The sequence below is a fragment of the Lipophrys pholis genome (genome assembly GCF_963383615.2).
Source record: "Lipophrys pholis genome assembly, chromosome: 19".
Taxonomy (NCBI): domain Eukaryota; kingdom Metazoa; phylum Chordata; class Actinopteri; order Blenniiformes; family Blenniidae; genus Lipophrys; species Lipophrys pholis.
This window is the reverse complement of record NC_137647.1, coordinates 10,321,084-10,329,790: the sequence shown is the minus strand read 5'-3', so window position 1 is coordinate 10,329,790 and position 8,707 is coordinate 10,321,084.

The window sequence follows — 8,707 nt, the reverse complement described above, 5'->3', positions numbered from 1 at the left end:
AGTTTTTGTGATGATGTACTATGATTTTAAGGAGAGAAAAAAAGAAGAATCCGATTGAAGGTAAGATATGGTCATTGTGCTTCTTCTGTCACAGAGACAATGTCAGCAAATCACATCTGTTCCAGCTGTTTCGTCAACCCTTGATACTTCCCAACCTTTTCATGTTCTTTCATTCTGATATTGCTGTCAGCTGGTTCTGCCACGACAATGTTGGGTTGTTTAGCCAGCAACCGTTTGTCAACGTGGAAGTGAAGTCCCACAGGATCTTAATCCTGTTACACCTAAATACCTTTCGGGGGATGTCCCATCCCGGTTTGGGTACTTCTAGTCCATCCTGGGTTCAGATGTCACACCGTCCCAGCCACTTGATTGTGTCTTGTGTGGTGGGAATTCTCCTTGATTGATGGGTGAGAGATGAGTAATGAGCTGGTTCAGACTCAGAATCGGTCTGTGTCCTTTATTTTGTGCAGAAGGGAAAGGTCATCAGAGAGTTCTAAACAACTCTCAATGAGTGTCCCCTCGAGCAGAGCACTGCTATACTATATAGATGCCCAGTGACTGCATCCTATTCCAGCTCCCCCTTCTCCACCCTCCTGACCTCTGAGGGGCCTGTGGACAATTAGGTGCACCTACAGTTAAGTTAATGTGGTAAATACTTTGCCTAACAATGAACATTCCCTCTGCTTGATCTTGTCAGAGACCTGTAGGCAGGGGGTTGTAGCTCTCACATTTCTGACAGGTGCTTTTTCCAACAGTGGCAGAGCAGCAGAATAGTGGACCCTGCCCTCTGTGCCTCTTGTTGTACTGCCATGACTAGTGCTTCCATGTTCATCAGTCCAGTATTTACCAGCCATTGGTAGGTTTTCTTAATATCAGCCATTTGCTCTATTAGGCTGTCCGACGCATCACTCAGACATCGCTCAGTAACTCATCCTTTGAGACTGTCTTCCTGATGTATTGTTGAATTTTCGAGGTTTCATCTTGAATAGTGGCTCTCACTCTCTGTTGAGGAGCTTTCTCGTTTTGATGACTGTGGCTTCTATCTCCTCTGGCCAGCTGATGATGTTTGGCTCCTCTAGTGTTATTATTATTTCCTTTCTGTGAAGGAATGGGGTCATATGCCTGCTGATCTGAGCCACTATGAGGCCTGACAGGAGATTCCATGTTGTACAGAGACAGGGCATTGGTTGGTCGTTGCAATGGTTTTCCTCTGGGGGTCCTTTATGATTAGGACTGTTCCGACCTGCGTTAAGCACAGCAGGTGTGCCTCTTCTCTTAGCAGCTGGTTCATTTGCTCTTAGTTTCTCCTGGAAAAAAAGTCATCTTCTTCAGCCATTATATATCTGCAAGCTGGCGGACTTCTCTCCATGATGCCTTTTTGTTAGCCCGTAACTGTCTTTCTATGGAGGATACTCATTCTTACATACTGTGTATATCCTGTGTTAAGTTCCTCCTGGAGTACTATTGCTGTACTATGTATCACCTGGTTGGTTTAATGATGGTAGGTATTGAATGCAGGGCATTGTATTTCCATCTTGGAGGAAAGATAGCGCTGGGCTATAAAAACTCCTGGATGTTCTCAACAACACGAACAGGACGCATTCATCCAAGCTGTTTCCAGGCAGTCCTTTCTGAGCATCAACTTGACTGTCTGATGCCACCGCTCTATGGCTCCCAGCGCCCCCATGTGGTAGAAACCAGAGACTGCATGCAGAATATTTATGCAGACTACATGAAGGGTAAAAATATCAACTATTTCAATAAAACAGATAGATTTTACATGTACATTTATTGTAGATATATTGGAAATAGATTAAAGTGGTACAAAAAAGATTTGATGCAATAATCCATTATTAACAGCAATTTCAGCAGTTTCAGACAATAAAGACATTTGATATTTCATATTGAAAGCACATAGCAAGCACAAAATCGGATTTGTTGCCTTCTTATAATATAACATTAGAATTTCCTGCTTTCCTGCAACAGAAATGCCCGAACGTCACACAAGAGCATGTTTAATATGACAATGGAGAAGACTAGAGTGCCATAATCGGATTGAAACCCTGCTCTATCAACGTATTTTAACATGTATCACAATTTATGTTCACTTTTATCCATTCAGACATGGCATTGGACCCCAGTAAGCATTCAGGTAATGAATGAATAACAATGGAAAATAATGTTTCTGTTGAAATTCATGTTTATTTCTTCCCAGTGGCCAAAAGGAGGACCTGAAATGAAACAAATTACGAGGAGCGGCCAAAAGGCTTCACATTCTTTATTTTAGTAGAGGTCTACATATTTGTGCCAAAATGTATTTGGCAAAAGTAAACTTATCAATTCATTTTCTTTCCCCCTCTCATTTCATCTCAACATTTCTCATCCGCACATCCTCCTTCCTCGTGAGAACTTCCATCTGCTTGAACACTCACCTCTTCCTTACTCCTCCTCCTCCTCCTCCTCCTCCTCCTTTGACATATTGTCATTACAGGATCACTGTCACTAATTATGATGGATGCAATGACCAGGCGTCTGTGCTCCTATGCTAATGCGTTTGTGCAGATCTTTCAGTCTTTCATTTGATCTAATTTGACCAAAGCAGGAAAGAAATTATAAAAAAAAGAGACAAATTTGTGAATGTTTGTTTAAAATGAGAGGATCTTAGAGGGAGAGAACTACAGTAGAACCCCCATGATATGGACCATAGGGCTTTAGTAACCGTTTGTCTTTTTTTTGTGGATGCACAGTGTGATATTGATCACCAAACTGCAGCTGCTTTATTATGAGGGAACTCACACCAGTTCTTCGGAGATCCAGCGGGGGTTTTTACTTCACAGGTGTCAGGCCGAAATGGCTCCGTAAAAATAACGACCACACAAACTCACTTTCTGCTCTGCAGCACGATTTGCCCGCCAAGACTGAGACTGATCGGAATAATAAAAGACAGAGCGTCACCACTGCCGCTGATTACTTCTTCGATCAAAGATGGGAAGAGCTGGTAGTGCCACAGTGAAACACACAAATTAAGTTTAGCCCCCTGAGTTTTGAATCGCATTACATAAATGTGGGCACACAACTGCAAGGTCTGATAGAGCGAAATGGCAGCGTGATCTGTTTTGAATTACACCAAAGAGAGACACCCCGGGGACCAGTGATGACAACTTATTTGGACCCTTTATGGCTGCCGGCCATACTAATTAATCACACTGTTTTGTATTGAGTACAGGGAAAGGATTTGCTTTGGGAGAAGAGGAGAGAGAGAGAGAGAGAGAGAGAGAGAGAGAGAGACTGCTTCAAACCTCTCCTGACTGCTAAACACAATGAACTCAGTGAACCAAGGAGTTACAGCTCAGTAAATTATACAGGGAGTATGTGTACAAACAAACAAGGAATTCCCAATAATCAGGCTCAGTTTTGGCTTGTTTGTCACTCCTGCTCACTCCATTGCACCGTGTTCACTAATGGCACTTTCACATTACTTTGGACAAACATTTGACACAAAGAAAATTAAGGCCCGACTGTTGGATTTAGGTTCATCATTCAATCAGGTGACTTCCATTTCTGCAGAAGCTGAGAAACAGCTTGAGGGACAAACAACCTGAGACCGTAATCGTATGTTAAAACAGACATACTAATATGAATTATGCATCACCCTTTTACAATCTCTGTCACATGCATCTCAGACTTAAAACAAAGACAAGCTACAACAATTTACTAAGGAAGGGAAAGAAACAAGACAAAAAAAAATCAATGCAGAAAGGTACCATGTACCATAGATGGCATAACTATAATTTATTCAAAGTTTAGTTTCCAGGGGTTCTTTCGAAACCACAGATTTTTGACTCTTTCCAAATCAATTTCATGACACTTCAGTTTCTATTTCACTGAACTCCTGTTAATTGGAGAAGCAGGGCCTCAATAATCTGGAATAAACTCCTTCCTGAGCACAACATGAAAATTATCTAACGGAAATATGCATCAACATTAGCGTGTTCACGCAGTACTTATGATGACTCTGTCTGCTTTTTGATGAATTATCTCAACTGTGTTGGTGCCACTTCATCCTATTGTCTTCAATTCAGACATCTGTTTCTTTCCAGAAGCGTTAACATGCTGAGTATGAAAAAGATCCTCTCGCGTGAAGCAATCATTGGACTGACCCACACAGTGCTGGCAGCTCAGCCGATGCGTCACATCAAAACTGGGAGAGAAACTCACTTTTGCTTTGCATAAAACACATTTCACAATGAAATATCTTGTAATTTAATATATTAATATATTTTTTGGGGAACTTGCTCACCCGTATCCACATTGAAGATGCAGATTGCGACATAAAAGCGCACACTCTGATATTAGAAAAAAGTAAAAGATGTGCAAAACCATCCAGCTTACCCCATGTGAAGGCAGGTTATACCTGGACAGGCCACAAGTTCATCACAGGGAAAACACAGAGAGATGGACAGTTAAACACACTCACAATCACACTGAGGGGCAATGTGGGCTCACTAAATAGCCTCAAATGTAAGTTGTTGTACATTGGGAGGGAACATGCAAGCTTCATGCAAACTGATGACCTTGTCATCAACCATCGCAGCACTGTACAGACCTCTCTGTAACTAGTTATATCTATCTTCTGTTTAGTGGCTCATAGTAACACTTCATGCGTGGATTTGGATGAATCCTTGCTGAACTTCACGAGTAATTTTTTAGCTTCTATGTAGATAGAAAATTAGTCTGATCAAGATCTCGCTTCTGATCGAACGCTAACTGTCCTGATGTAATTGCATTTTTAGCCACAATAACACAAAATACAGCCTACAAATCTATTCAGCCCCCCCTCTATTATAAGCATTTTAAGAAATATATGGATAAGGCAGCTGACAACAACAGAATTGTTAAATTTCTCCTGAAATGACAATAGTGACAAGCAGCACACTTCCCGAGGGTATAGATGAAAACTGGAAGTCCTTAATGTGTGCCATACACATGTGCAGCAGAGATATATTTGACTGTCTGAGAGCAAATTGACTGTACGATATGTGTGCTGGCATGTGCCGGGCTGCTCACCAGATTGCAACCGGAACTTGATTGATGGGCTGTCAGCGAATTCCAATTTGCGTCCACTGATTGTAAAAACTAATCACTGCAAGGGGAGGAGTGATGAAGAGGACGGAATATTCGGAAATCTCCTGTGGAAGCCAGTTAACTGGTGCGTGTCCACACTTCTCCTGCTTTCCAGAATGATATCATGTCTTACTTTACTGATGTCTCCCCCCACACTGTCATACCAGAGTGAAAGAGGGGAATCCAGAGTGACCTGATGTTTTTTTGCTCAGCTTGTCGCCCGAGATGTCCACACACTTCTCCATCACACATTCTGTCTATCAGCACGTCCACACTTTGTTCACCTCTCTTTGAAGTTGCACAGGAGTGTTTGGCCAGCAGCTTGCCGCCGGGGAACCAAATGTCTTTGGCGTCTGCCCTGTGTCAAATGGGATAGTCCTCACTGTCAGTGGTTGTCATCTTGCCAGATAAAGGGGGGGGCTGTCTGCGGTTCCTGTCCCCCGACCGGGGTGAGAGAGAGGCTCAAAGGGAACTCCCCGGAGGGTGGTAAAGGGCGCTGCGGAGGACGGAGTCAGCCTCACGGAGCTCGCCAACATCAGCAGCCACACCACTGCACGGACACAGTGCACACGGGTTCAACCATTACAAAGGATATACAACCTGACACCGATTCCTTTCATTAGTGGAATTAAATAAACAGTGTGGTTAAAATAAATGTTTTTTTTGTTTTGTTTTTTAGATCAGTCCAGCTAGAATTTCTGTTCTCACGATATCCAGGGTATTTGTGCCTTAATCATAAATAATCTGCAGTTTGGGAATATTTGTAGAGGAGCTCTAATTGTATGAGGACCGACAGGCTCACAGCCTTGTGTTGTTTCTGTGCCGAATCCTCTCAGTAAGAAAATTAACCGAGGACACAAACCGATTGATGATCTGAAATAGGATTTTATTCCCAGTGGAAATTATCTCCCGACAAGCAAATGGCATAAATCTTTTTATCTACCTCCTCTAGATTAAATGCACATTTACAAACATATTGTCGGAGATGGAGTCCCTAGCTGCCTCGTTTCAGAGTCTCCTCAGGTGAAGCCCAACATCAGGCTTTTGGTTTGTCATCATTGGGAAAAATAATTGAATTTGCATTATTAAATCAGTGTGTTTCCCACATTCAATTATAATGACCCAACACTGCCGCTGCAGTCGATCAGAAAGCAGGCCTTTGCATCAATTTTTAAGTAGTATGGAAATTCTCTAAAGTCGGGTGAGTGGGTTTACACTTTGAAGGAAAACAAAGCCGCAAGAAAAATGAACCTGATCACCCGAAATGTTGTTGCCTGGTGTTGTTTCTGCTCCTCATCACATATTCAGTTTCTTTTTCTCAGCTCCAGTATTTTTGATGGATTGCTGTTGCTGCCTCCTGGTCTTGCATTTTGTTACATTTCTTGAATTATGATTGAGGAGGGAGTTGGCTTATAGCCGCTGCAGGATTAGTGACAGCTGCAGAGAAAGGAGAGTGTTTGGGGCGAAAAGAAGAGGTGGAAAAAGGTCCACAGGGGTCACCATTATAGAAATGTGAGTCCGTTATAGGTTGAACTTCAGTCTGACCTAGACCGCAGAAGAAGAGAGAGGAAAAGGGACAGTAAAGTGATGCAATAAATGGGAGTTGCAACAACAAGGACACAACAAGAGTTCCTCTCTCTAATTAAACCTGGGGCCGTCTTTTTGTATTTCCCATCACTTCACAATGTGTCCCTCAGGTGTCCCTCCCTGTGTACTGTGAGGTCCATGCATCACAGCTTTAATATCAGCTGGCTGGACTTGCCCATTACACCTTGCTCGATTATTTTAGTTGCAGGTTCTGTGCTGGGATAATGGATTATTTGTTCAAATGTCATAATTGCTGGTCCGAGGTTATTTAAACTGATCTTTCATGATGCAAACAAACCCGTGGGCGGCGTGTGTGCAATACCCCTCCCAAAACACAAAAATGGAAAACAAAGAAGCACACTCTCATGCCGGTGTCAACTTCACAGGTGACCTTTTGTTTCTGCAATTGTTTCGGACTTGCATTTTGTTTGATGCTCTAACCACCGTGATTCAAGCACTACTTCAACATCAAGGCGGTGTGGTTAGCCAGATGAAAGCACAAGGGGCAGCACAGTGGGTAATACATTAAACAGGCAGGTATTCACAGCCAGGAGCAAGGCAGCTGGGGAGAAGGACTATGTGTGATGAAAGGGGGATTAGCATGGATTCATCATCCCCTAAAAGGCGTTAGTGCCGCATGAGGCCACTCTGTGATTTCCGGAAGAGAAGCCCAGCAGCATTGTTGGTTATCATTGTAGTGGCCTTTATTTTTGCCTTGCACATTTCTCTACGTCCCTTACAAATGCTCGTAAGACATATTCGTTTGTATTTTCCAACGAAAATCAGCTGTGATTTAAACACTTCTAGGAAAACATACATTTAAACCACATTGTTCGCAGTCCTGATGGTGTTGATGTCTTTAATGTTCCAACACTTTGAAGAACCCCCTTGACCTCCACTTTTCTCCTTCGACTGAGTAGATTAACAGCCCTGAAAGCTTCATAGCACTTTCGGCTGTATTTACCCACGGCGTTAAATATTCATGACTAAATTAACAACAGTAAAAGTTAACTTTGAGGAATTAACCCATCCTTAAAGGCACCCTGTGGGGTTTTGACATAGACGAACATTGTTGACTTAATTCTGGATTTGTTTGTATCATGTATGAGTCTGCCTGGACATGTTGTCAGTGCAAAACAGAAGACAGAAGCACAAAAAAGGGGAAGGAAGCATGACGAGGCAGGCGGGGTTAAGCAGCCTGGTGTTCCCAGCTACGGGATGACAGGCCAGTTCCATCCAACTGAGAACCCGTGAGACACAGAACACATACAGTACCATGAGAAGAAGACTCCGGGGATAGAGCGGTGGGAAACAATGTAGATAGAAGGCGAAGGAGGCGGCGGCGGCTCTGGGGCTGACGTGTATAGCTTCAGTAGTTAGTGGTACCTGAGCTCCCTGCGAGCATGAGGGGGTTGTGGCATGTCTCCTGGGGGTTGCGATGGGTGTGTGGTTGTCTCCGGTGGGGCTGGGCGTTTTTTCAAAGAAAGATTTGAGGTTTGATTCGATTTTTTTCTCTCAATGCACTTAGAAATGACTGCAGACATCAGATATATTGTCAAAGGTGCAACTTTATTGCTGTGATTATCCTCAGAGTTAAAATGCCTATAAACAAACTTGAATTTGCAAAATAAAAATAGTTTTTAACTACAAATTCGATAAATCGATTTTTTCCCCCCAGCCTTAGTGTCTGGGCTGATAGTCTGGAGACGACAGCAATGTTCAGTATATTACAGGAGGCCTTCATTTTTGTGTTCCTATTGGAAACACACACTCACAGAAGGTATGTCTTCTCACACATGGTGTGAATAAAATATCCACAAAAAAATAAAAAATAAAAAAATTTGCCTTTTAAGTTTGGCTTACTTGAACTTTTATGTCAGCCCACCCGTTTCATTGCGACTGTGTGTAGGAGGTTTGGACAGATTTGAGAGACTCCGAAGTGTTGCTGTCAACACGCTGAGATTTGAGTACTGCAATATCACAGCAAAGCACATGA